This window comes from Eptesicus fuscus, chromosome 9 (assembly GCF_027574615.1).
Source record: "Eptesicus fuscus isolate TK198812 chromosome 9, DD_ASM_mEF_20220401, whole genome shotgun sequence".
Classification (NCBI taxonomy): Eukaryota; Metazoa; Chordata; class Mammalia; order Chiroptera; family Vespertilionidae; genus Eptesicus; species Eptesicus fuscus.
In genome coordinates, this window is record NC_072481.1 from 27,114,011 (window position 1) to 27,141,389 (window position 27,379).

At 42.6% G+C, this 27,379-nt stretch overlaps 1 pseudogene; it reads left to right on the forward strand.

Annotated features, from left to right (window-relative positions):
- Positions 1 to 10,059: 10,059 nt before the first annotated feature.
- On the forward strand, positions 10,060 to 23,520 carry LOC114234979 (protein BRICK1-like; annotated as a pseudogene).
- Positions 23,521 to 27,379: the final 3,859 nt, after the last annotated feature.

Sequence of the window (27,379 nt, forward strand, 5' to 3'; positions counted from 1 at the left end):
GCAACCTTAGGAGACAGGTATTTTATTATCTCCACTTTATATCTGAGGTCACTGAGAAGTAGAGGGGTTGGGCCCATTGTTGCCGGTCACCTTGCTGTAAGTGGTGGAGCCAAGATCAAAACAGAGGCAGGCTGGCTTCAAAGTCCATGAGGTCTCAGAAGGGCACCTCACTGAAAACAGCCAGACCTGTTTCTCTTTAGATCCCTCTGGTCCTGGCGGGCCTGCTTTTGTTCATTCAAGCAACACATTTTCATTTTATTAATAAGCAGATATTAATAAACAATTATCTCAGTTCATCTACACAACCTAAATCAAAGCATCCAACATAAGCAGGTTATTACTTTTTTTTAAAGAAAAACTGTCAGGATTAATATCTAAATCTAATAAATTGTTGGATTTTTTTCCAGCTCATTTCTGGTTGGAACCGAGGAAGAATTTAGTCTGGTTTTGTTACAGCCTCTGTGTGTTGATTTTAGCACTTGTAAATAGTTCCAAACCTAAAGGTAGCACAGGCACACCTCATTCTAGTGCACTTGGCTTTATTGCACTTCCCAGATGTTTCTTTTTTTATGAATAGAAGGTAAGACCCTCTCCCAGCAAAAAAGATGACAACTGCCTTTATTGTGAGACTCGCTTTATTGAGGTCAATGGGCACCTAACCGGCAATATCTCCAAGGTATGCCTGTACAAGGTTTCTTGGGAGGCGGTGAGGATTAAGCAATTAAAGTGTAAGAAGGACTTGCAATAATTCAGCTCATTCAGCGACATTCAATGAGCAGGTGTGGTGTTTTGCAAGTAAGAAGGGCATAGAACAGGGCATCGACTTTGAACTATTCAAAGTGGGCTAGTCAGACCTGCAATAGAAAGGCTCCAGGAGCCCTAACCGGCTTGGCTCAGTGGATAGAGCGTTGGCCTGTGGACTGAAGGGTCCCAGGTTCGATTCTGGTCAAGGGCATGTACCCTTGGTTGCGGGCACATCCCCAGTAGGGGGTGTGCAAGAGGCAGCTGATCGATGTTTCTCTCTCATTGATGTTTCTAACTCTCTATCCCTCTCCCTTCCTCTCTGTAAAAAAATCAATAAAATATATATTAAAAAAGAAAGGCTCCAGGAGAGTGTGACAAAACTAAGAGGAAGCCGGAGCAAAGGGAGCGGAGAGGAGGGAGCATGGACGGTGCCTGGGGCCTGAGGGAAGGCTTTGCGAAGCTGTGCAAGGAGGGGCCTCTGTCTTAGTTTGGGTCCCTTAAGTGGACTCTGAGGCAAGTGGGAGCAGTTCATTTGAGGGTGATCCCAAGAAGTTTGGTGAGGGAGTAGGAGAGTGAGAGCCAGTAAAGGGTACAGTAACGAGAGGGTTACAGCTGTGGGCAACTGGGGCTCCATCCCGCTGGACACCCTCTGAGGAAATGGGTAGAATGTTCCACCCGATGAGGACGCAGCCGGAGTATTTTTCACCAACTGCCACCCCATATTGGTTGACGATTACTCCTGCAGGTGCTAATGCTCAAGCACCCGAGCCTGCCTCACCCATGGGCCAGGAGTCCTGCCGCCAGATAAAGCCTTCAAGTGAAGAGACGCAGGTGTTGGAGGCATAAGCCATCCACAGTCTTCAGAAGCTGCAGGTGTCTCTAGGCTGGGCACCAGCATTATCTGTTCTACCTTCAGTAAATGTTTGCATGAAAGAATAACGACGGGTCAGAAAATGAAGCGACATTTGAGGGCTGGGGAACTGAGGTTGAATGTGGCAGGGCCAGAGTGGCAGAGGCAGGCCAGGCTGCTGTGGTGGAAAGACATTTTAGGGTCAGATGAACATGGATTCAGTATCAGCTCTATCATTTCCTGAGTGACCTTAAACATGACATTTGTAAAAATACATTTTTTTTTTATTGATTTCAGAGAGGAAGGGAGGAGGAAGGGAGGGAGAGAAACAAAATCTACTTCATAAATCTGTTTTCAGGATTAAATAGAATAGTATCTGTAAAGTTCCTGGCACATGGTAGGTGTTCTGTACAGCCAGGATAGCAGCAGGCTGATACAAAGTGGCAGCTGCAACCATTAATCCCTGGGAGCAGAACTGATGTAGCAAATGTTTCGTTTGGGAGCCAGTGGGCTATGTCTAGGGGAGAGTGACCTATTTATTTTTTTATTTTTTATTTTTTATTTTTTAAAATATATATTTTATTGATTTTTTACAGAGAGGAAGAGAGAGGGATAGAGAGTTAGAAACATCGATGAGAGAGAGACATCGATCAGCTGCCTCCTGCACAACCCCCAATGGGGATGTGCCCACAACCAAGGTACATGCCCTTGACCGGAATCAAATCTGGGACCTTTCAGTCCGAAGGCCGACGCTCTATCCACTGAGCCAAACCGGTTTCGGCGAGAGTGACCTATTTAGCTTACCTGGAGGCTGGACTATAGTTTGAGGCCTTGCAGTCCTCAAGACTCAGCTCGAATGGTACCTCTCCTTCACTTCTCATAAGTTTTAAATTGTGCACCATTCTGAGGAGCACAGTGAAATCTTACCGTGTCCAGCTCCGCTCTTCCAGGACATGAGTTATCCCTTTGTCCAGCGAATATGCTACCCACCCATTAGTCACTTAGTAGCCATCTGGGTTATCAGATTGACTGTCCCAGTATTGCAGTGCTTGTGTTCAAATAATCCTTATTTTACTTAATAATGGCCCCAAAGTGCAAGAGTAGTGATGCTGGCAATTTGGGTACGCCAAGGAGAAGCCATAATGTGCTTCCTTTAAGTGTAAAGGTGCAAGTTCTTGACTTAATAAGGAAAGGAAAAAACAATATGCTGAGGTTGCTAAGATCTATGGTAAGAATGAGTCTTCTATTCATTAAATTGTAAAGAAGGAAAAAGAAATTTTTGCTGGTTTTGCTGTCACACTTCAGACTGCAAATGCATCTCATCAGATAGGCATTTCATCAGCTTACATCATCAAGGGTAAGTACAGCACAGTAAGATGTTTTGAGAGAGAGGAAAACCACATTCACATAACATTGAACCCAGTATATTCTAATTGTTCTATCTTATTGTTGTTGTTAATTTCTTACTATGCCTAATTTAGAAATTAAACTTTATCATAGGTATGTATTATGTAGAGGAAAAACATAGTACCCTGTGTGTCTGTGGTTTCAGGCATCCACTGGGGGTCTTGGACTGTATCCTCTGTGGATAAGGAGGGACTACATCTATACCAAAATAATATATGGTATATCTTACATATATTCAAACTTTATGTAAATGACGTCATATTATACTTTTCCTCTGTAACTTGCTTTTTTCATTCAAAATTCTAGTTTTAAGATTTATCTGTGTTGCCCAGCTGGTGTGGTTCAGTGGTTGAGCATTGACCTATGAACCAGAAGGTCACGGTTCGGATCCCAGTCAGGGCATATGCCCAGATTGCGGGCCCAATCCTCAGTAGAGGGTGTGCAGGAGGCAGCCGATCAATGATTCTCTCTCATTATTGATATTTCTATCTCTCCCTCTCCCTTTCTCTCTGAAATCAATAAAAAATATTTTAAAAATCATTTATCTGTGTTGATGTATGTTCCTCTAGCTTAGCCTTTTGTGTAGTATTCCAAATACAACCAATACTTAGAAGGACTTGTATGCATGCATATAAGCATAACCAATGGACGCAAATGTAACCAATACTTTGAAAAATCACAACATTTGGGAGGACATTTTAAAGCAGCATTAAATTTATTCTTCAGAGTTAGTTCTTTTCCCCATATGGATAAAATTTTGTGTAGGCCCATAACTTTTCTAATTACTCTTAGTAAAATGTCTTCTTAAAAAAATATTTTTTATTGATTTCAGAGAGGAAGGGAGAGGGAGAGAGAGATAGAAACATCAATGATGAGAGATAATCATTGATTGGCTGCCTCCTGCATGCCCCCTACTCGGGGTCCTGCCCAATGGCTGATGCTCTATCCACTGAGCCAAACCAGCTGGGGTGCTTCTGGTGTCTTTAAGTTACAAAATATAGTCTCCACAGGCATTTGAATTTGACTTTCTATATCATGGGGTGCTTTTGTGAGTTCTTTGGAGACTCTCTGCCATAATGGAGATCCCTCATGGGCATTTATCTAATGTGGGTAAAAGCATCTTTTCCAGCCAGTCTAATGACTCCTGCCTTCTTCAGCCCTAGGCATCTGAGTTCTTTTACTCCTCGGGGGTCCCTCTTGGACAGGCTCTACAATGGTCCCAAAGCAACTCTCTTCCATGCATGTGGTTCACTCATGCATCCTTGGCTCTGACCAACTCAGAGAGCACAGGCCCATTCTAACAAGACTTCCATACCTCTCCTCTTTTTGTCTCCATCTCCCAATCCTTTAGTTACCCAATGTGGTGTGAACTCAAATCTGGTGGACTAGTATTAAAAAATCTCATTTGCAAGTCCTGCATGGTAATTTTCCATCTGAATTTGGAATGAAACTAAAATACAATAGTTCAATTTTAACATCTGTCTCACATTCATAAACATACTATAGCTTATTTATCCAGTTCCCTGATGATGGACATTGAGATTTTTTCCAATTTTCTACTGCCATGAATAATGCCTCAAGGAATAGTCTTATCTTCTTTTATTCATATCTCCTCATGCACATGTACATATATATGCAATTTTATTTTGTATATATATCTAAAAGTATAATTGCTTCACCAGAGGATATGTGTCTTTATTTTTACTAGATATTGTCAAATTGCTCTCCTAGGTGGTTTTATAAGATTTTACTCTCTGCAGCAATGTATGAGAGGTCCATTTTTTCCACATCTTCTCCAAAACTTGTTATTGCTAGACTTTCACATTTTAGCTAATTTGATTTGCATTTAAAAAAATGTTTATTGATTTCAGAGAGGGAGAGAGAGATAGAAACATCAATGATGAGAGAGAATCATTGATCGGCTGCCTCCTGCACAACCCCTACTGGAGATCGAGCCCATAACCCCGGCACGTACCCTCGACCGGAATCGAACCCAGGACCCTTCAGTCCACTGAGGGGTGTACCATTGAGCCAAACTGGCTAGGGCTGATTTGCATTTTGATTTTCAAATTTATTAATCTTTTATATTATGGTTAGAACCTTTGGAGTCTTGTTTAAGAGCTCCAAGCACTATTCTGAGGTCAAAAATATTCTCCTATATTGTTTTCTAAAATATTTATATGCTTTTTTGCATATCAAGTCTTTGATCTCCCTGGGGCTGGGTTTTGTAAATGACATGAATAGGGATCTATTTTTCCCCCATATGGGTAACTAATTGCCCCCAAACTAAATATTGAATAATCTATCATTTCCCCCACTGATTTGTAAGGCCAACTTGCTACATATCGATTTTCCATTTAGGTGTAGATCTGCTTCTGGGCTTTTTATTCTATTTCCTTGTGGACATTTAAGTCCTTACCTTTAAAAATAAATAAATAAATCTTTATTGTTCGGATTATTACAGTTGTTCCTCTTTCCTCCCTCTCCCCCCCATAGCTCCCCTCCACCCGGTTCCCACCCCACCCTCTGCCCTTAACCTCCCCCCGACTGTCCTCATCCATAGGTGTACGATTTTTGTCCAGTCTCTTCGCACACCCCCTACACCCCTTTCCACCCGAGGATTGTCAGTCCACTCCCTTTCTATGCCCCTGATTCTATTATATTCACCAGTTAATACTGTTCATCGTATTTTTCTTTTTTGAGCCAAACCATCCAAGGCTGTAGCTTGTCTTTATATAATCTTCATACTGTCTTTTATAGATCAAAGTTTTAAAATCTTTATTGTTCAGATTATTACAGTTGTTCCTCTTCCCCCCCCCCCCCATAACTCCCCTCCAGCCGGTTCCCACCCCACCCCATGCCCTTACCCCCCAACCACTGTCCTCATCTATAGGTGTATGATTTTTGTCCAGTCTCTTCCCACACCCCCCACACCCCTTTCCACCCAAGGATTGTCAGTCCACTCCCTTTCTATGCCCCTGATTGTATTATATTCACCAGATTATTCTGTTCATCAGATTTTTGATTCACTTGATTTTTGATTCACTTGTTGATAGATATGTATTTGTTGTTCATACTTTTTATTTTTACCTTTTTCTTCTTCTTTCTCTTCTTAAAGAATACCTTTCAGCATTTCATATAATACTGGTTTGGTGGTGATGAACTCCTTTAGCTTTTTCTTATCTGTGAAGCTCTTTATCTGACCTTCAATTCTGAATGATAGCTTTGCTGGGTAGAGTAATCTTGGTTTAGGTTCTTGCTATTCATCACTTTGAATATTTCTTGACACTCCCGTCTGGCCTGCATAGTTTCTGTTGAGAAATCAGCTGACAGTCGTATGGGTACTCCCTTGTAGGTAACTAACTGTTTTTCTCTTGCTGCTTTTAATATTCTTTCTTTGTCTTTTGCTCTTGGCATTTTAATTATGATGTGTCTTGGCGTGGTCCTCTTTGGATTCCTTTTGTTTGGGATTCTCTGCGCTTCCTGGACTTGTAAGTCTATTTCTTTCACCAGGTGGGGAAAGTTTTCTGTCATTATTTCTTCAAATAGGTTTTCAGTATCTTGCTCTCTCTCTTCTTCTGGCACCCCCATAAGTCGGATGTTGGTATGCTTGAAGTTGTCCCAGAGGCTCCTTACACTATCTTCATATTTTTGGATTCTTTTTGCTTTTTGCTTTTCTGGTTGGGTGTTTTTTACTTCTTTGTATTTCAAGTCTTTGACTTGATTCTTGCGATCCTCTAGTCTGCTGTTGGATCTCTGTATATTATTCTTTATTTCAGTCAGTGTATGCTTAATTTCTAGTTGATCCTTTTTCATATCCTTGAGGGTCTCACTAAATTTATCAGCGGTTTCTAGAAAATTCTTGAAAAACGTTATAACTGTGGTTTTGAACTCTATTTCCAGTAGTTTGCTTTCCTCCATTTCTTTCATTTGTGACCTGTTTCTTTGTCTCAGCATTTTGGCTGCTTCCCTGTGTTGATAGAGCAGCTTTGTGTGCTAGGTGTCCTATAGGGCCCAGTGGCTCAGCCTCCCCAGTTACCTGAGGTGGACACTCTTGGTGCACCCCTTGTGGGCTGTGTGCACAGTCTTGTTGTAGTTAAGACTTGATTGTTGTTGGTATCACTGGGAGGATTTGACCTCTAGGCCGATTGGCTATGAGGATCAGCTGTGTCTATGATGGGAGAACTTCTGTGCTGGAGACACCCTTATGAGGCAAGACTTGCTTCTGTGGGGCTTTGGTGCTCACTGAGTCTGCCCCCTGAGTGTGTCCCTTATGAATCTGAGGAGTTGTAATCTGGATGGTCCCACTCTGACCCCTGGGTACACTGGCTCTTGGATCTCCAAGGAGGTGCTAATTTAGCCTCTGCCTGAGGCCACCCAGCAGGAACTATGGAGAGATCTGCAGATTCCTCTTCTTTGTTTGGGGTTTGGAGGTGCCCAGATGGGGCCCAGCTGTGAAGCAATGCAAGCTGCTGTGGGGCCTTGGGCCTTCTTTTGGATGTTCTGGATCTCTCTGACTCAGCTGCAGTTTGTTAGGTAATTTTATATTTCAAAGGACCAGGCCATTCATATGCAAAAACCTCTGCTCACAGCTTGTGTGGGGTGGAGTCTCAGGGAATTAACAGGGCAATGGCTGACCGTTGGCCCTGCCCTAAGAGGCCCCTGGGTCTCAGTGTCCCTTGGTAATCACTGCAAGCACCTCTGAGAGAAAGCTGTCCTTGAGTTCTACCCAATGCCAGACAGTCCAGTTTCTCCCCGTATGAGTCTGAGTCCCCAGAGTCTCGCCCGGGACTGGAGTTCAGAGCAGTCAGGAGCTTGTGTCTCCCTCCTGCTTGAAAAAGACAGCCACGTCCTCAGTTGCCAGCCCTTTCTGCTCGCATGCGCCTCTGTAACTCTGCACTTTACTTCCGCAGCTCCTCTGAGTCTCAGTGTGCTTTTCTCTTTCCTTCTAGTTGTAGAATTTCCACTCAGCCAGCCTTCTTGTGGTTCTGGATGATGTCCGTTTTGTCTTTTAGTTGTAGTTTTGAAGTGGTTGTGCGAGGCAGCAAGTTCAGGTGTTTACCTATGCCGCCATCTTGGTTTCTCTCTTAAGTCCTTACCTTACTAGACTCCTTGGCATTGGATCCAGCTGACCTTCTCCTAAACAGTATATTCTTCCCCACTAGATTGTGAGTTCCTGAGGGTAGGAACCACATATATGATTCAACTTTGCAGCATCCTCCTCCTGCCACTCAGCATAGTGCCTGCCAGTCAGGCTGAAGTTGCTGAGAGAATGTTTGTGACCGAACTGTACTTCCATTGTGTTCCCATGACACTTAGAACAGTTGTTATCTCTTACCATAATTATTAGTGAAAATGCCTGGCATGCCACTGGGGAGGTGAGCTCCAGGAAGACAGTCTGAGTCTGATCATCCTACAGGCCCAGCATTTGGAATACAATATATGCTTAATAACTAATTATTGAATGTTCAAAGCAGGAACATTTAAAACGGAATTGCTTTTTTCATGACTCTTCAACCCAATATCAGCCAAACCATTCTAGGGGAAGTTTGGTCTTTGTCAGTAGATTGTACCCAATCTACTTAAGTACAGAAAAAATATGTGGCTGATAATGGCACAAAAATGACTAAAGAGGTAATGTGAACATCACTAAATGAAAAATTTAAAGCTAACTTATTTCTCATAAATATTACAAAATAGGCATCAGCTTCCCTTAGCCAGCCACAGTAATATACAATTGGATAGTATTCATCCTGTGCTAAAGCATTGCCACTCAGAAAAAGTAAGCCAGGTAACTGAGACATTGAGAAATCCAGCAACGGGAATCAGGAGTGCTCCAAGAATCGGGTCTAAAGGAGACCGAGGGCTCAGCACCAAGAGAAGGCGGGGCGGGGCATGAATGGGGAGAGAGGAGGGTAGGGGTGATGTAAGATTAAGGAAAAGAAAGTCTGGCAATTAGGAGAGAAAGGAAGTAGTTTGACATTGGAAAGTGCCTGGCAAGGAAGATGAGAACCTGGCGAGGAAAGGACAGGTGACGCATCAGTTACAACAGATCTTGCCTGCTGTTGTCTGGGCTTTGGAAGCAAGTTGATGAGGTTTGGATTTAATAAATATTAAAATTCTGAGAACACTTAAGAACTGCCAAGGGAGGCTGTGCAGCAATCATCACATGAGTAGATTTCTAAGGCCAGACTAGGCGCCCATCTATTATGGATGGTTTGAGACTAACACATCCATCCTTCTACCACAGAGGAAATTTAATGGCCCTTGGGCCTTCCTCCCAAACTTCAGAAAGGCTGGGGTAGGTGGGAAGTGAGGTTAAATGGTGCTAACTTTCATTCTGCTATTTCATCACAGACTCCTCGCTGTTCATTCAGGTGTAATTGACAAACATTTTCTCTAAACAAAGGAAGAGATTTTATTATCTTTTTATGTATATTGCTGTCCAATCTTTATCCACCTTTATATATAGTTAATGCTTTACATTTACATACCTCTAAACACAGTAAAATTCTATTTAATAAGTTGATTTGAAATTTGCGATAACTTGAACAGTGGCAACTCTCCACTTCATCTTGGGGAATGTATCTGTACATGCCTCAGACCACTAGACCTCTGGAAAATTCATCAATGTAACAGTCTCCTTAATTTTTATGATGTTTATTTTCCACCCTTAGCATGTGTGTGTCTTACAAAGGCATCTAGGATATTTGCTAAGTAACTTCTTGTTCATAACTTCTTGTTAGATACAGTTATCAAGATAAGAGTGAACCAACTATCTTTGGAAGCTTGTTAGGTATATGGAAAGGTGATATGATCAAATTCTCTACAGTCTGGATTGCAACAGCATTAGAGAGTGTCACAGACTTGAGGCAAGATGTGAAGGTGTACCTGCAAGTAAAAGTGCACTGCTCTGGTAGTCTTTGCACATGTGCACACGCATGACCCCTCACCCCCCCCCCCATGTACACACATACATGCACACAGAGACAGCGATAGAGAGTGGGCTTATGAGCTTTGGGAAGAATAGCAGAGGTGAAGTGCCCTTCTCAGGGTAAATGGGACATTATGATGATGTGACGTTCATCACTTTGTTAAGGTTGTGTTTGCCAGATTTCGCCACTGTAAGTTACTAGTTTTCCCTTTTCCCGCTCTAGTTTTACATAGAGAGTTAATTAGTATAGCCTACCTTCAGAGGGGAGAGGGCAGGATTTAAGCTACATGTCCTAAATGTGGGATGTAATTCTACATACATTATCAGGAATTCTTCTGAAAGAAAGATGTACTACTGTTTTAACTATATTTTTAACACACAAAGTTTCTGTGAAGGGCTGATCTTGACTCATTTTTTATTTTTTATTCTTCCAGAAGATATTCGAGTGACCTTTAAATCATGTTTCAATTAAAAAATTAATTTGATAATTGCTTAGAATTTCACTTAACCAGTACATTAATTGGGGAAGAACTGACATCTAGGTGTATGGTACTTGGCTCCTTTTAGTCAACTCTTCCTTTATATCGCTAGGAATTCTTATGTGCTGATAACTAAATTCTGGAAATACTGATAACTAAATTCTGGAAGCACATAAGCAGATATGCAAGGATCTGTTTTGTAGTCAGACACTGCAGTCCTGTGGCCTGACTCTCAGTCTGAAGAAGATTGAAATAATGTCTGGGCCGCCCGAGGGAAGACACTTGTCAGAGATAAGCTTGAGGTTGCTACTGAATGTTGCTACATCAAAGTAAAAAAATATATAGAAAACAAGATTACGAAACCCAGAATGAAGCCTGGGGGAAAGACTGACAAAAACCGTGCATTTCTTGAGGTCAGGGCCCAGGTTTGATTCCTCTTTGTGCCTCCACTAGTAGCACACATCGGCACATCTGAGCACTTGTTGAATAAATTAATAAATCAGTGACTAAATATTCCCAAAGTCTTGGCCTGAAACACTTGACCACACCAAGATGCATTCTGATCATTATTATGACTCACCTGCATCCATGGGTGATTCATTATACATGCTGATATTATTTGAATGACTTGCCACTAGGTTATTAGTGTCAATAATATTTCACATGCAAGTTGAGATGATGACAGAATCACTAAAAGTGACAAATATAACAACATAGAATACATGCTGACTATCAGTCAAACACAATGAAATGTAACTCCATAGAATGTTATGTTTAAAAAGCAGAATATAAAACAATATCCAGGCCATGATTATAGTGGTAAAATAAAGTGTGCACCTGTAGCAGGTATATATTGCTTATGCTGCTTAGCATCTCTTCTCTTTTTTTCCTAAGAGACATATATTTTGTTTTGAAGGAAACCTCTCCTCACTAGTGTTCAGCCATGTGTGTGGGTCCTGATAATTCAAGTCAATCTGAACTTTATCTCCATGGCCCTGGTGGTTGGTTCAGGGATGGGTAGGTAACCGTAGGCGTTTTGCTAGGGCTTGATGAGGTGTGAGGATGGGGGGATCTAGAACTTCTGCAGCTGTTTTGCTACCACACTGATAAGGTCGCCATGTGGAGCCTTGAAGATAAAGCAACACAGTGAGGAAGAATAGAGTAGACGGAAAAGACTTGGTATTTACTTGGGCTGTTGGGTCAAGCCTCATCTGAAGCTAGGCTTTTCAGTAATTCCTTTATTGTTTAGTTATTTGCAAGTGAAATACCTAATGGATACACAGGCAAGGGACCTGAAAGGGGCGGGGGTGGGGGTGGGGAGAGATGAAAAGAGTTTTGATTTGTTATGGTGGTGAGATAGAGTAATTTTTTCTTTCTTTGATTTCTACTAATGTTTATATGATTCATAGCTGGCGAGGACTTCTGGATGTTGAAAATACCTCAAAATGCCAAAACCGGTTTGGCTCAGTGGATAGAGCGTTGGTCTGCGGACTGGAGGGTCCCAGGTTCCATTCCGGTCAAGGGCATGTACATTGGTTGCGGGCACATCCCCAGTAGGGGGTGTGCAGGAGGCAGCTGGTCGATGTCTCTCTCTCATCGATGTTTCTAGCTCTCTATCCCTCTCCCTTCCTCTCTGTGAAAAATCAATAAAATATATTAAAAAAAAAAAAAGAAAATACCTCAAAAGACTAAAGGCCTCAATAGGCATAGTATTATAGATGATGTGTATTTACAGCATAGCATCCACTGTAAATATTATGACGGTTCTCCAATTCTCTTCTGTATTAAGCATGAACTAGTAGAAGGCTCAGTGGTAGACCACATGCTCTCAGAATAGAAGCAAGGCCAGTTCACAATTCATATATGTTCATATATAAATATACAGCTACTAGTGGTCTAGTATGCAGCACTTTTCAAATCTTACTAGAAAAGATAAGAATCAAATCTGGGCTGATCAGTTTTACCTGGTGTCAGCACACTGGAAGAACAGAGTGAGACTGCACAACAACCAGTTCATAAGTAATCCTACTTCTTCATTTTACTCTCAGATCCCTGTGCCACTGCCACCTCTACCGAACACCAACCCCAGCTCTTAGCGGGCAGGGGCTGAGCCTCCTTCTCTGGCGTCCTTCTTCATAAAGTAGAATGCAAGGTGAACCCTTATCTCCATCGGTTGTCAGAGAGCTGCCTTTCAAAGATCCTTTTGGTGTCTGACTACATAGGAGAAGAGGGAGAATGCAAGACAGAAGAAATACTCCAGGGACAGAAAGAGGACTGAAAGGTGTCAAGAGCCTCTTTAAGTAGAAATGTTTAAAGTGAAGGAGACTAGGAAATGACAAGAATACTTGAAGTCTTCCCAAAGACTAAACAGTTTATAAAGGTACCACAAACATCCTTGAAATGTTATTGGATTTTGTTAACACTGTTCCAAAAGTGCAGTATACCAGTAGGTAAATTTAACTCACAGAAGTAAACTTAGGAGTGAAGAAAAGACAAAACCTTGTACTTTCAATCACTCACTTTGTGTGTGAACATTAGCATGCCTTTTGGAGAGCTAGGAGCAGAGACACTACCTTGTCTAAGGGCTATGTGTCCATCTCATTTGTGGCCATCACACTGAGCATTTTGAGGTTACATATTTGAGTTTGACCCTCTCAATTTGATTCCAGCAACAAAGCCTTTATCATTTCTCAGTGAATCAATATTTCTATTAATATTTGTGTTTAGCCCTAACTGGTTTGGCTCAGTGGATAGAGCGTTGGCCTGCAGACTGAAGGGTCCCAGGTTCGATTAAGGTCAAGGGCATGTACCTTGGTTGCGGGCACATCCCCAGTAGGGGAGTGTGCAGAAGGCAGCTGATCGATGTTTCTCTCTCATCGATGTTTCTAACTCTCTATCCCTCTCCCTTCCTCTCTGTAAAAATCAATAAAATATATTTAAAAAAATATTTGTATTTAAAACTGTTAAATAATTAGGCCCTATACAAAAACCACACAGCAAAACCCTACACTCTATTTGAACTAAAACTGACTAAAATAGTAAATAGTTTTAGTCATAGAATTTGGAGAACTGTGAAAATGTGAGGTTTCTTCTGGTTGTTTATAAAATTCAATGTTTTAAAATTTTTTTAAAAAATTGATTTATAGAGAGAGTAAGGAAGGGAGAGGGAGAAACATCAATGTGAGAGTGAAACATTGATTGGCTGCCTCCTACAGACTCCCTACCAGGGATCGCGCCTGCAACCTGGGCATATGCCCTGGCAGCCTTTCAGTGCACAGGATGACCAACTGAGGTACACCAGCCAGAGCTGAAGTTTTATTTATTACTAGTGGCCCAGTGCACGAAATTAGTGCATGGCGGGGAGGGTTGTCCCTCAGCCCGGCCTGCACCCTCTCCAATCTGGGACCCCTCGGGGGATGTCTGAGTGCTGGTGTAGGCCCGATCCCGGAATAGGGCCTAAACCGGCAGTTGGACACCCCTTTCGCAATCTGGGACCACTGGCTCCTAACTGCTCACCTGCCTGCCTGCCTGATTGCCCCTAACCACTCTGCCTGCTGGCCTGCTCGCCCCCAACTGCCCCCCCCACCGGCCTGATCATCCCCAACTGCTCTCCCCTCCTGGCCTGATCGCCCCTAACTGCCTCTGCCTTGGCCCCGCCACCGTGGCTTTGTCCAGAAGGACATCCAGAAGGTCTCCCAGAAGGTTTCCCAGTCTAATTAGCATATTACCCTTTTATTAGTATAGATTATTATTTTTTTACCTTTAGCTGTTTATTTTTCCCCCCTTTATTGATTAAGGTATTACACATGTGTCCTTATCCTCCCATTGCCCCCCTGAAGTTTTATGTGTTTTTTTTTTAATATATTTTATTGATTTTTTTACAGAGAGGGAGAGAGAGGGATAGAGAGTTAAAAACATCGATGAGAGAGAAACATCGATCAGCTGCCTCTTGCACACCCCCTACTGGTACATGCCCTTGACCGGAATCGAACCTGGGACCCTTGAGTCCGCAGGCCGACGCTCTATCCACTGAGCCAAACCGGTTTCGGCTGAAGTTTTACGTTTTTAACAGCATAATCATATCACATAGATTATGCCTCCCCTTCGTCCCTTCAGCATCCAGATTTCCCCCCTCAAAATTGCACATAACAGCACTTTAGATTTTACTCAGATATTTGACAAGCTTTTTTTGAGTGCTCATTTTGTCCAGTCCTTGACTTCTGAGTGTTCAGTCTGCTGAGGGATGTGGTATATGTCCATACAAAGTGACAGAGATGAGAACCCTATGCTGTCTTAGTCCCGGAGAGGGAAGGCTCCCTGGGCCAGGATAGAATAAACGGGAATTACTCACGTGAGAAAGGGAAGAAGGGCTTTTTGAGTCAGAGGAAGCAGCATGTACAAGACTTGAGAATAAAGTTCACAGAACTCCTGGGGACTTGTTGCTAATTTAGCAAAGCCAGATCACAGCTGGGGGAGTGGGGACAGGGTGAGTCAAGGGGTAGTGGCAAGAATAGCATTTTTCTTACTGTGTTTTAAACTGTACAAAATTCTTTAATCAGTCATTAAAACAATATATATATATTTTTAAAAGGAATGGAATAAAAAATACCAGAACGCTTTATATGCAGTAAGGGTAAGTGTTGGTATGTGAATGTGTTACTTTATAGTTATATATGTATGTGTATATGTGTATACCAGGTGATGATATAAAATGTATTTCTTACTGTGGGACATGGTCCAAAAAGTTTGAAAATCACTGTTTATAGTATAGAACATTTTATTTACAGCCTACAAGGTGAGTAGTCTTTAAGTATTCCATTTTTATTATAATGCCCTCTCTCCAATTTTTGTCACTTACTCATTACTCGCATATTTATCCAGTGCATGTTTTATGCCCAGTGCTAAGAAACTCCCTGAAAGGAATGCACAGTCTATGGGAGGCAGACAAGTAAAGAGATAATAATAGCTACTGTTTATAACAGTCCTCGAAGTATGTTTAGTGAACCACCTACTTTTGAATTCCTAGGGGGAATGCTTATTAAAACGCAGGTAAGAGTCGCTCTTCCTTAGGCGGAGGCCGTGGCGGGACAAGAGGATCCTGTGCAGCGGGAAATTCATCAGCTCTGGGTGAACCGGGAGTTCACTGACGTCATCACCAGCAGAATCAAGAAAATTTCGGACTTTCTCAACTTTCGATATGTCTTGTCGTTCAAGACTCGCAGCACTAAATGAGAAATTGACAGCCCTTGAACGGAGAATAGAATACATTGAAGCACAGGTGACAAAAGGTGAGACCCTCACCGAGAACCGTGTCAGGCTGCTGCTGGGATGTTGCTTTACAGAACACAGGCCTACATGGGAAACGGTCCACTCTTTCCTGTTTTGTTTTGTTTTTGTTAATCCCCACCAGAGGATATTTTCCCATTGATTTTTAGGGAGAGTGGAAGAGAGAGGGAAAACCAGAGAGAAACATCGATGTGAGAGAAACACATTGATTGGTTGCCTCCTGCAAGAGCCCTGACCAGGGACCAGGCTGGGGAGGAGCCCGCAACCAAGGTATGTGTCCTTGACCCAGGAATCAAACCCGGGACCCTTTGAACCAAAGGCCCACGCTCTATCCGTTCAGCCAAACCACTAGGGCACCTTCAACTCTTTAAAGAGCAACAGGGCTTATTCTTGTTTTTCTTTCTTAACAAATGTGGCCTTTGGGCTCCGCCATGTTCCTCTAGCAGTGTGATATGGCATGTGGGGAGAAGTTCAGGGCAACTCTTGAAAATATTAGGCATTTTACCTTTTCTGTAACATTTTGTAGAACTACTTGTCAGTGTATTTGAGGTGCTCAGAGCCAAAAGCCTGGGACTCTGTTAAGTTCCTCCCCACCTCTCCCTTTCCTTCTCTCTCTCTGGCTTTCCTTACAGCTCTCATGGCCTCTGTATTGATTCTATAAATAGACTTTGTCTCCTCCCTACCTTTGTTGGGAGGTGGCAGACAGTCCTGGCTGAGACACTCATGCTCTGGCAAGTGGCTGCCAGAGAATGTTGTTGCTAATCCACCAGTTTTTTGTCCTTCTCGGGAGGTCAAGGCCAGGCCCCTATTTGGCATGAAGGGACATTTTCAGATTTTTCTTTCTGTCACTTGGGGTGTTTACCTCAGATTTTCCCCTAATAAACTCCTAAACTTTATCTGACTGCTGTGATTGTGGTGGGAGAAGAGCTAGAGATGGGACTCCTGTATTCCACAGAAATCTGCTGTGTGGAATTATTATTCTCACAAAACTTTCAGGTGTAGCTGCTTGATCAAAACCTAGGTGGCTTACCAGCCCAAGCCCTCGTATTTGGACTTTGAGCTGACTAATTTATCCTGGGAATCATTTGGTCACCCAGCAGACATTTGCCAAGTGCTTACTTTGTAGATACATTATGTTCCAATAAAAAATATAGTGTTGGAAAATAAACCCCACAACAACACAGGTAATGAATGGGCTTTGCACTAGACCTAGTGAATCAGAATCTCTGGGTGGGGCCCAGGGATCTGCATGTTTAATTAAAGGTCCTCAAAAAATGTCTTACATTCAGTTTGAAAGAGATTCATTTTTTTAAAGTTATTTTTAAAAATTAGGTTTATTGGGGGTAACATTGGTTAATAACATTTTATAAATGTTAAGATTCATTTCTTGCCGAAACCGGTTTGGCTCAGTGGATAGAGCGTCAGCCTGCGGACTCAGGGGTCCCAGGTTCGATTCCGGTCAAGGGCATGTACCTTGGTTGCGGGCACATCCCCAGTGGGGGGTGTGCAGGAGGCAGCTGATCGATGTTTCTCTCTCATCGATGTTTCTAACTCTCTATCCCTCTCTCTTCCTCTCTGTAAAAAATCAATAAAATATATTTAAAAAAAAAAAAAAAAAAGATTCATTTCTTGAGTGCATGCTGGAATCCAACACTGTGTCCAACACTGTGCTCAGCCACAGGGTCTGTTTGCAGTTCCTTCAAGGATCCAACACGCTTGCTACTTAGAGCCTTCCCACATACTATTCCTGGGTCTGGAGTATTCTCACGCTTCCCTGGCCAATTTTAATCCATTCAACAGACCTTAATTCAAATGTCATTTCTTTAGGAAGTGTTCCCTAATCCCCTAGGCTTCAGTAGGAGCTTTTGTTACATGCCCCCTCGTGGCAGATATGCAATGGCTGCTCCTTCTCAAAAAGTACTGTTCAAGGAATAAGGTCAACTGTTCAAGGAATAAGGCTCCAGCTGTTAACTCCTTCAGTTCCACCTCAGCTTAGTCATGGCCCCTGCTGACCGGCCAAGGTGTTTTTCACTTTCTCTCGGAAATGTTTTGTAGCTTTTAGTGTACAGGTGTTGCACATACTTTTAAAATTTATACACAAACTAGTGGCCCAGTGCACGAAATTTGTGCACATTAAAGGGAATTAATTAGAGGAAATATTTTAATATTGCTATTTGCCCTTTCTCTATAATAGAAGTGTCAGAGATGAAAAAAATTAGTAAAATGTGTATGAAAATCTCCCTCCTGTCAGAGTCTGGGTAGCGCTGCGGGACCTAGAGTCAAGTCCCCGCCCACTAACCGAATGTGCTTAGAAAACGAAGGAGACCCAGACCCGGCCAGCCCCACCCCCATTGGGTGAGACCCAAACCCAGCTGGCCCCACCCCTGTCAAGTCCCTCCAGGCAGGGGGCGCAGCCTCAGGTCCCTGTCAAGCCCCACCGGGTGGAGGGTGCAGCCTCAGGTCCCCCGGCCCGGCGCCAGGGCGGGGCGGTGCTGCCTGAGGTCCCCTGGACCAGCACTGGGACAGGGGAGGCATGGCCTGAGGTCCCCAGTCAAGCCCTGCTGGGTGAGGGGCATGGCCTGAGGTCTCCTGGCCCAGCGCCAAGGCGGGGGCACAGCCTGAGGTCCCTTGCCCCGGCCAGGCGCCATTCACCCTCAGGTCCCTGCTGTTCGGTTGTGACATTATGGAGTCCTGGCTAATTTGCATATTCCTCTATTATATAGATAGATATTTCATGGGTTTTTTATGCTACTTAAAATTGAATTATTTTAATATCGTTTTCTAATTATTTACTTTCATCTCATGTACAGAGTTGATCTGATATTCTGAGGAACTATGGGATTCATACTACGGGTTTGTTTCTGGATCCCATGGCTGTCTCAGTTTTAGGAAGTGATTGGCTGTCTCCTGCATGCCTCCTAGTGGGAATCTAGCTGGAAACCTGGGCATGTGCCCTTGACCAAAATTGAACCCGGGACCCTTCAGTCTTCAGGCCGACACTCTATCCACAGAGCCAAACCAGATAGAGCAGTAAGGTGTTCTTTTATCAGATTGCCTGAAATTGGGTCATCAGAATGGTGCTGAAATGATGATTTTGGGTGAATAAAATTGTTTATATTGACAGAGGCCCTGTAAAAAACTGTGTCCAGTACCCTGAAGTTTTTAGGGGCAGTCCTGATGAGGGGCATGGTGTCCCCCTTAAAGGAGGAGAGAAACAGCCTATCAGGGGAGCTCTCCCCTCTGGTACATACTATCACTCATTCTGGCAAGAAGTACTACTTTCTGTATCTCTCTGAGACCTGAGAGAAGGGTAGGTCACTATTGTCCTCCACCGCCACCACCAGCAAAGCCTCTGGAATGGGTCATTGTGTAAAATAATTTATTTCAAGGTCACACTGCATCCCTGGTCAAAAATTTACCCTTTATTTCTACTTCAGTACACCTGATAGTGTGCGAAAGGCATTTCAAGGAAACTGAGTCCTTACCCCTACAGCATGCCTATTGCACAAAAACGAGTTATTTATATATCTGAAGTGTGGCTGGGCCCACGTGAGTCTTATTCTTACTTCTCATCTCACTGAACTTTGGAGACTTTTGAAGTCTGTGAAGTTGAGATAGGAACCATTATGAAAAGTTAATGTGAATGTTCTGTTTACTTGTTGCTCTTATATAATTTATTCATGCTGTTTTAGGCTAGCAAAACTATTCCAATGTTATTTTAGTGTTTCTAATTAACCAAAGGGAGCATCACTGATGAGTGGCAAGGCCTCTCAAATGAAGGTTGTCTTTATGCTGAAATCAGCACCACTCTGTCAGCAAAGGAAAAATTTAAGCCTATTCTTCTGCACTGATGAGTAGCTTTCTGGATTCTCACCTGCTTTTGTTCCCGGGAGGAATGAGACAGTGATTTTCTTGTTCTAGGTCTGAATATGTCTTCAACCTATACTTTATTTTATTTTTTTTTAGAGAGAGTGGAAGAGAGAGGAAAAGACAGAGAGAAATATCGGAATGAAAGAAACACAACGATTGGTTGCCTCCTGCACGAGCCCAGATATCAATATCAGTATTAGTTTCAAGCTTACAGCATAGGGGTTAGCTATTATATAACTTACGAAGTGACCCCCCCCCCCCAATAAGTCTAGTATCCACCTGACACCATACATAGTAATTACAATCCTATTGACTATATTCCCTACTTCAAACTATATTTTAAAATGTTGATTCTCATAGAACTAGTGGACTAAAAAGTGAGTGTATTTGATATAGCTACAACGTAATTAGCTGGCTAGATATTTTCTAGTAAGGAATCCTGATGTACTCACGGCCAGTGTTCCACTAGCCATATGGGTAACAAGTTGAAAGGACCGCTGAGTGGGTAAAAATGAGAGAGTTACGGTTTGAACTTAAGAAGGATAACTAATTCATAATTTTATTATATGTAGATTTAGGAGGCTGAATAGCATGGTTTAAGGGCCCAGAAGATGTATCCTCTAAGAATGTAACACAAGCCAAAAAGAAAGTCTGAACATACGCAATTCACAGATTCCAGATGCACTTTTTACTGTAAAAGTTTTTTATATATTCTTTGATGAATGTTACTGGTCCATTTTTCCTTCTTCACTTTAGCCCAAGAAGAATAAGAAGCTCACTGTAAATACACGATCATTCCTAGAAATTTCACCTGATTTATGTGAATTGGTTATGTTTCTAATGCTGATTTTCCCATAGTACTATTTCTTCACTTCCATTTGGACCTAAAGCACCTGCTGCTTATCACTAAGAATGATTATCCGTGAACCTTAATAGTCGTCTTTTCTTTAAACCCCTTCCCTAAAAATTTAGCCATTAATTCAAAATCAGAGTGTTCTTCCTAAATGGGGCAACTGAGACAAATGAACACCGAATAGGTTCCCTCTTCCCAAACAAACTCTATGTCCCCTTATATTTTCAGTATATATATAAAAAAAAGTCATAGTGGGAGCAGCATCTTCTTTCTTTCTTGGGATATTATCTCCCTCCTATGAGATATAATACATCTCTCAACCTGAGCCCTAAAAAAAAAGAAGTCATATTGACTTGGGAGTGTGTGACCTAACACCGTGAGCAACTGCTGAGAGTGAGTACCATGTGTTAGTGACAGTGAGAGACTGCTTTATGCTGCTGACGGCAGCAGCCCAGAGGAAGGACCAGAGAGATCTTTTTTTTTTTAAATATATTTTATTGATATTTTTACAGAGAGGAAGGGAGAGGGATAGAGAGCTAGAAACATCAATGAGAGAGAAACATCGATCAGCTGCCTCCTGCACACCCTCTACTGGGGATGTGCCCGCAACCAAGGCACATGCCCTTGACCCGAATTGAACCTGGGACCCTTCAGTCCCCAGGCCGATGCTCTATCCACTGAGCCAAACCGGTCAGGGCCAGAGAGATCTTTCTGAGCAGAGATAAACCTCCCTGTTCCTCTGATAGAGGGGTGGGCAAAGTCTAAGGCCATGAACTTTTTATTTTTATTTTAAATTTATTTCTTTTTTTAAACCACTTTATCGAGTTCAATAAGTGGTTGACATGCAAAAAGCGGTACATATTTAATGTGTACAATTTGATGAGTTCAGAGATTAGTATGCATTCACAAAACCATCACCACAGTTTATGCCATAAACATATCCATCGCCTCCACAGGCAGGACTCTGTGGAAACTAGCCTTGTTTTGCTTGAAAACCTTGCAATATTCTGACTGGTGACAGATACTTTGCAAGGAGGTCCTTAAGAACCACCACAGCCAAAACCGGTTTGGCTCAGTGGATAGAGCGTTGGCCTGCGAACTGAAGGGTCCCAGGTTCAATTCCAGTCAAGGGCATGTATCTTGGTTTTGGGCACATCCCCCTTGGGGGGTGTGCAGGAGGCAGCTGATCAATGTTTCTAGCTCTCTATCCCTCTCCCTTCATCTCTGTAAAAAATCAATAATATATATATATATATAAGAACCACCACAATCATTCTTGGTTGCCACTAGAACCATAAGTAGGAATAAGTAGGGTCAAATCTCTGTTTGCTCTAGGTAGTTGGGTATACAATATGACCCAGAAAGGAATAGCTAATGCATTAAATGAATTATTATAAGGTTTAGCTAATATATAGTATCAGCAGAAATATGTGTCAGAATAGATTCTAAGGTAAAATAGAGCTAGAACAGGAAGAATTCACTGATATGAACTTGCTCCCTAGAGATTCCAGATTTACTGTGTTAATTTGTGCAGATGGAAGTGTCTCTAACAGCTTAGTGGGTTGGCTGACTAAATTTTGACTTATTGGTGGCCTGTGCTTAATGAGGATAAGATACCAGAGCTTCACTGGCATCAAGTAAAGAAGGGAAGCCGCCGAAACCGGTTTGGCTCAGTGGATAGAGCGTTGGCCTGCGGACTCAAGGGTCCCAGGTTCGATTCCGGTCAAGGGCATGTGCCTTGGTTGTGGGCACATCCCCGGTGGGGGGTGTGCAGGAGGCGGCTGATCGATGTTAAAAAAAAAAAAAAAAAAAGAAGGGAAGCCAAAGACCTAAGGAGATAGGAAGGTTGGAGTGGGTTTATCATGTGCAGACTGCACACCCACTAGAATTCCTGAGGAGGCCTGGAAGGCACTCCTGTCACTCACTAAGGCATTGAGGAACAGTGAGAAAGGAATACTAAGGCATTGAACAATACGTTAGAGAGGTCTGTGGTTGCTTTCCTTTGTGGGAAATGTATGACCATGCAAGATGCTGCCACTGAGACGAACTCCCTGATTTTACTAGCAGTAATGGGATCCCAAGTAGCAGAGGTCAAGTGGCAGCACTTAACCATGAGAGACAAGGTGTGTGTGTTTACTGTAAAGGGCAGCGGGGTTTTATCGGTAGTAAGAATGCTTTGACCCATAGGGGCCTTTGGTTGTGGCTCATTGATCATGATATCCCTTGCAGTGAAATGGATGGACAGCCTGGTCTGTGTCTGGTGGCCAAAAACCTGACTTGAGTTACCACAATAAAGAGTCCATGCCGCTTGCTCACTTTCCAGACTCAAGCCTGTTCGCAGATGTGGAGTCCTTGATTGAATGGGAGGCTTCTTTCCCTTGAGGAATGATCCTGCAGCATTGCCACATGAGCACATCATCAATCTTCCTCCAGGCCTTGTTCAAAGGTACCTTCACCCATTTGCTAAAGTGGCTGTGCACTGGGGAAAAATGAATTACCCATACCTTTCAGGTATTAATACACACTGCCTCTCAATTGAGGCTAATTACTGGGGATCCAAAATGACATTGTGTCTCACAGTGTGACTATTGTTGGTAGGCGACACATGGAGTCTTAGCCCAAGTTAAGGTGACCAAGTTGGTCCACAGGCACATTCTATGCGTGTTTCCCTAGTTTCTGAATGTATAATATAAATAATCTTATTTATGAGAGGCGTTGTGGTAGAAAGGCTAACCCTCAAAATAGTAATACTGCATCCCTGTAGGAACTGCAGGTATTAGTGCCACCACCTGAACCCTGCCGGCATCCTGGTTCCTATCACATCTACATTTAACATACCTGTCTGGCCTCTCCAGAAGTTGGATGGACCTTGGAAAATGACTGTGGATTATCAGGTTAGGAGACAACACCATGAACCGATGAGACTCTGTCTTACAGCATGCAGTATATGCTTTGAGTCAGAGACCACTGTATGGTGCTGACTCCTCAATAACCAGAATCTGGAAATCAAGGGGTGGAAGTGGGAGTGGCTTCTCTCACAATTAATACCTAATAACTCACTCATGGGATTTTTTGCTTCCTCTTTCAGCTACTTTGAGGTCTGCAGATTTGGTGATCTTTGTTTCTAACAGGGAATACAACAATGGTTCCCTTGTATTAGAAAGTGAAACTCTATTTGGCTATATGGGTTTCTTAAGTCACTGAACCAGCAGGCAGATAAAAGAATTATTCTTCTGGATGATTATTCACTGATTACCATGGGCACATAAAGTTGTTGCTTTTACACAATAGAGCAAACAGAATGATTCTGGAACCAGGGGATTCCCTGGTCTACTCTTAATACTTCCACAACCAAAGTAAAGGTCATGGAAAACAACAGAGAAAGAAAAAAAAAATGGCAGGACTATCAAGGACCCTTCCAGAATAAAGTTCAGGTCATCCTACTACTTAAAAGACCAAAATGGTTAGTGTGGTGAGTGGAAGAAGGAAGTCATAGATATGAACTGTGGTGTCATGACCAATTACTAAAATGAGAAAATGAGGACTGTGGTACCTTTGCATACTTCCTCTTCACTTATTATATATACTAGAGACCTGGTGCATGAAATTTGTGCATGGGGGGGGGTGTCCCCTCAGCCCAGCCTGCACCCTCTCCAATCCAGGACCGCTGGCTCCTAATTGCTCGCCTGCCTTCCTGGTTGCCCCTAACTGCCCCCTCTGCCAGCCTGGTCACCCCCAACTGCCCACCCCCACCGGCCTGGTTGCCCCCAATTGCACCGCCCCCCACCAGCCTGGTTGCCTCTTACTGCCCTCCTGCCAGCCTGGTCACCCACAACTGCCCCCCTGCCAGCCTGGTCACCCCACACAGCCTGCTTGTTCAGTCATTTGGTCATCCCTCACTAACCCCCCTGCCGGCCTGGTTGTAGGCAGCCATCTTGTGAGGGCGTGAGGGTTAATTTGCATATTACCTCTTTATTATATAGGATACTAGAGGCTCAGTGCACGAAATTCATGCACGGGGGCGGGTCCCTGAGCCCGGCCTGCACCCTCTCCAATCCAGGACCCCTGCCTGCCTGATTGCCCCTAACTGCCTCTGCCTGCCAGCCTAATTGCCCTAACTGCTCTCCCCTGCCAGCCTGATCCCCCTAACTGCCTCTGCCTTGGCCCCCGCCACCGTGGCTTTGTCCGGAAGGACGTGCGGAAGGATGTCAGGAAGATGTCCAGTCTAATTAGCATATTACCCTTTTATTAGTATATATACATACACACACATATATATACATATACACATACATATGTATATATGTATATGTATATGTATATGTATATGTATATATATATATATATTCCCCCAAAAATGTATAGACACACTTTGAATAATTCTAAAGGCAATGTTTATTAAAATACATTTCATTTCAAAATTGGGCTATCAGCTGTTAAAAGTGTGTATATATTTTGGGGGGACACCCTGTATTTACTTGTATATTTAGCTATGGTATTCTCCTCGCTCCATCTTCTCATTATTTTTCTATACACATTGCTGGAGGTTAACTTTACAATTGTATCTTTAGGTAGCAGAATATTCAGTGAGATGGTAACTGAATTTGAGGAGTAATTAATACAGCCAATGATGGATACAACGACTGTTTAGACTATGTTTCTCCTCATTGGGGGAGAGGGTGAGAATTTCACTTTTATGAAGAATAGCTATGTCTCATTGGGTGTAAGCATAGAGTTGTTTTATTGTTGTATGGAAGTTTGTGTGCAGAAGGATGCATATGAAAGCCAAAGGGATGAACTAGACCAGTGATTAATTTATTGCTTCTCAGATATAACTGCATTCTTCTTTGTCCTGATTTTGATACTGGACACTGTAACCCTTTCTATTTTTCAGTTGGCTCAAAATTAGCTTTTATTAATAAAGAGTTCTGGAGGGATAGGACATTGCAAGGCCATAGGATAAAGTAACTATTTTTGTACCTGTGACTTGTGTACCCCTTAAGTCTTCTTTTATCATTTTATTAGTTAACCTTTTACTAGTTAGCAATTCTTTATATTAAATTTTTCTTGTTCTATTTTTAAAAAAATGTATTTTATTGATTTTTTACAGAGAGGAAGGGAGAGGGACAGAGAGCCAGAAACATCGATCAGCTGCCTCCTGCACACCCCCTACTGGGGATGTGCCCGCAACCAAGGTACATGCCCTTGACCGGAATCGAACCTGGGACCCTTCAGTCCACAGGCTGATGCTCTATCCACTGAGCCAAACCGGTTTTGGCAAATTTTCCTTGTTCTAATTACTGGTGTACTTTCCATTTCCTTACTGGACCCTGACTGATAGAAAGTTGAATTCTTATGCCCATATAGCAGCTTGGAATGGAATTTCTGAGTCTTAGTCCTTTAATGTGAGATTTAAAATTGTTTGCATCTATCATAACTATTTGGATACCTTCTTAAATGTATTTGTTTCTTATGCTTCCTGACATTTCCTTTATTTACTTTTTAGTCCTTTTATTAAAGTACACTTCCTATTCAAAAAGGATAATTGGAATGGAAACAATGTATTTATGTTGTTGTTTTTTAATTCAGTGCTTAATTCTTTGTCCTTAACCTAGAAAGAACTCTGGACTAACCACATAGGATCAAATAATATCTGCCATTTACCAAGAATGTTACTTTGGACAAGTGATTTAACTTTTAAAAAAATTTATTGGAGAGAGAGAGAGAGAGAGAGAGAGAAACATCAATTTGTTGTTGTACTTATTTATGCATTCATTGGTTGCTTCTTGTATGTGTCCTGACAGAAGATTGAACCTGCAACCTTGGCATATGAAGTCAAAGCTCTAACCAACTTAGCTACCCAACCAGGCCCTTAACTTCTAAATCAGTTTCCTCAACTGTAAAATACATATGAAGGATTTAGCACAGTGTCTGACGCCCAGTGAGTGCTCATTTTATGTTAGTTATTATTATTTTCCTCCATATTTCCCATCTGTCTCCAGTCTCTTATCTGCCAGGGGATATTTTAGGACATTGAAAAACGTTTCCAGTCCCTTTCTGTGGTTTGCTTCAAGTCCAGAAATCTTCTGGGGAAGAACCTGAACTTGGCTAATGTTTGAGTTTTGGCATACACATATCCATCTGCAGGACAGGGCTGGAAGGAGCGTTCATGAGTTCTAAGAGAAAAACATCCTGAATGAAAAAGTCTGGCAAGGAAGTAGACTGAATGACAAGTCCTGGAGCGTGGTGGCAGTAGTAGTTGCAGGAATGAGGAAAGTCTGTGCTGACCATTATTTAATGCAAACCTCTTCAACCCTTTCTGGATTGCCTAAGTGTTCTGGAAAGGAGAGGGCTGAATGGAAGAAAATCCTGCCTACTAGGGGCCTGAGCTGCTTGTCATAGGAAACAGAATATGTTCTCCTTTTGAATGGGTAAGGGGGCCCTACTGGAGGCTGGAACATGGGCACTGTTGTCTGGGTAGCTGGGAAGGGGCCAGCAGTCTGAAGGAAGTCAGCTACCATGGAGACAACGGGCTGTGAGTAGGAGCAGAATATATGTATATCTCCTAATACTATACACATATGTCTTGTATTGCTATTATTTATGTTTACATGTCCTCGTTTCTTCCTTTCCCATTCAATCCTTAAGAAACTAAAGTCTGGCCCTAGCTGGTTTGGCTCAGTGGATAGAGTACTGGCCTGCAGACTGAAGGGTCCTGGCTTCGATTCCAGGCAAGGGCACATGCCCGAGTTGAGTTGCGGGCTCGATCCCCAGTAGGGGGCGTGAAGGAGGCAGCTGATCAGTGATTCATCATTGATGTTTCTATCGCTTAGCTGACCAGTGATTCTCTCATCATTGATGTTTCTATCTCTCTTCCTCTCCCTTGCTCTCTGAAATCAATAAAAATATTTTTTTTAAAAAGAAAGACACTAAAGTCTGGTATATGACCCACTACA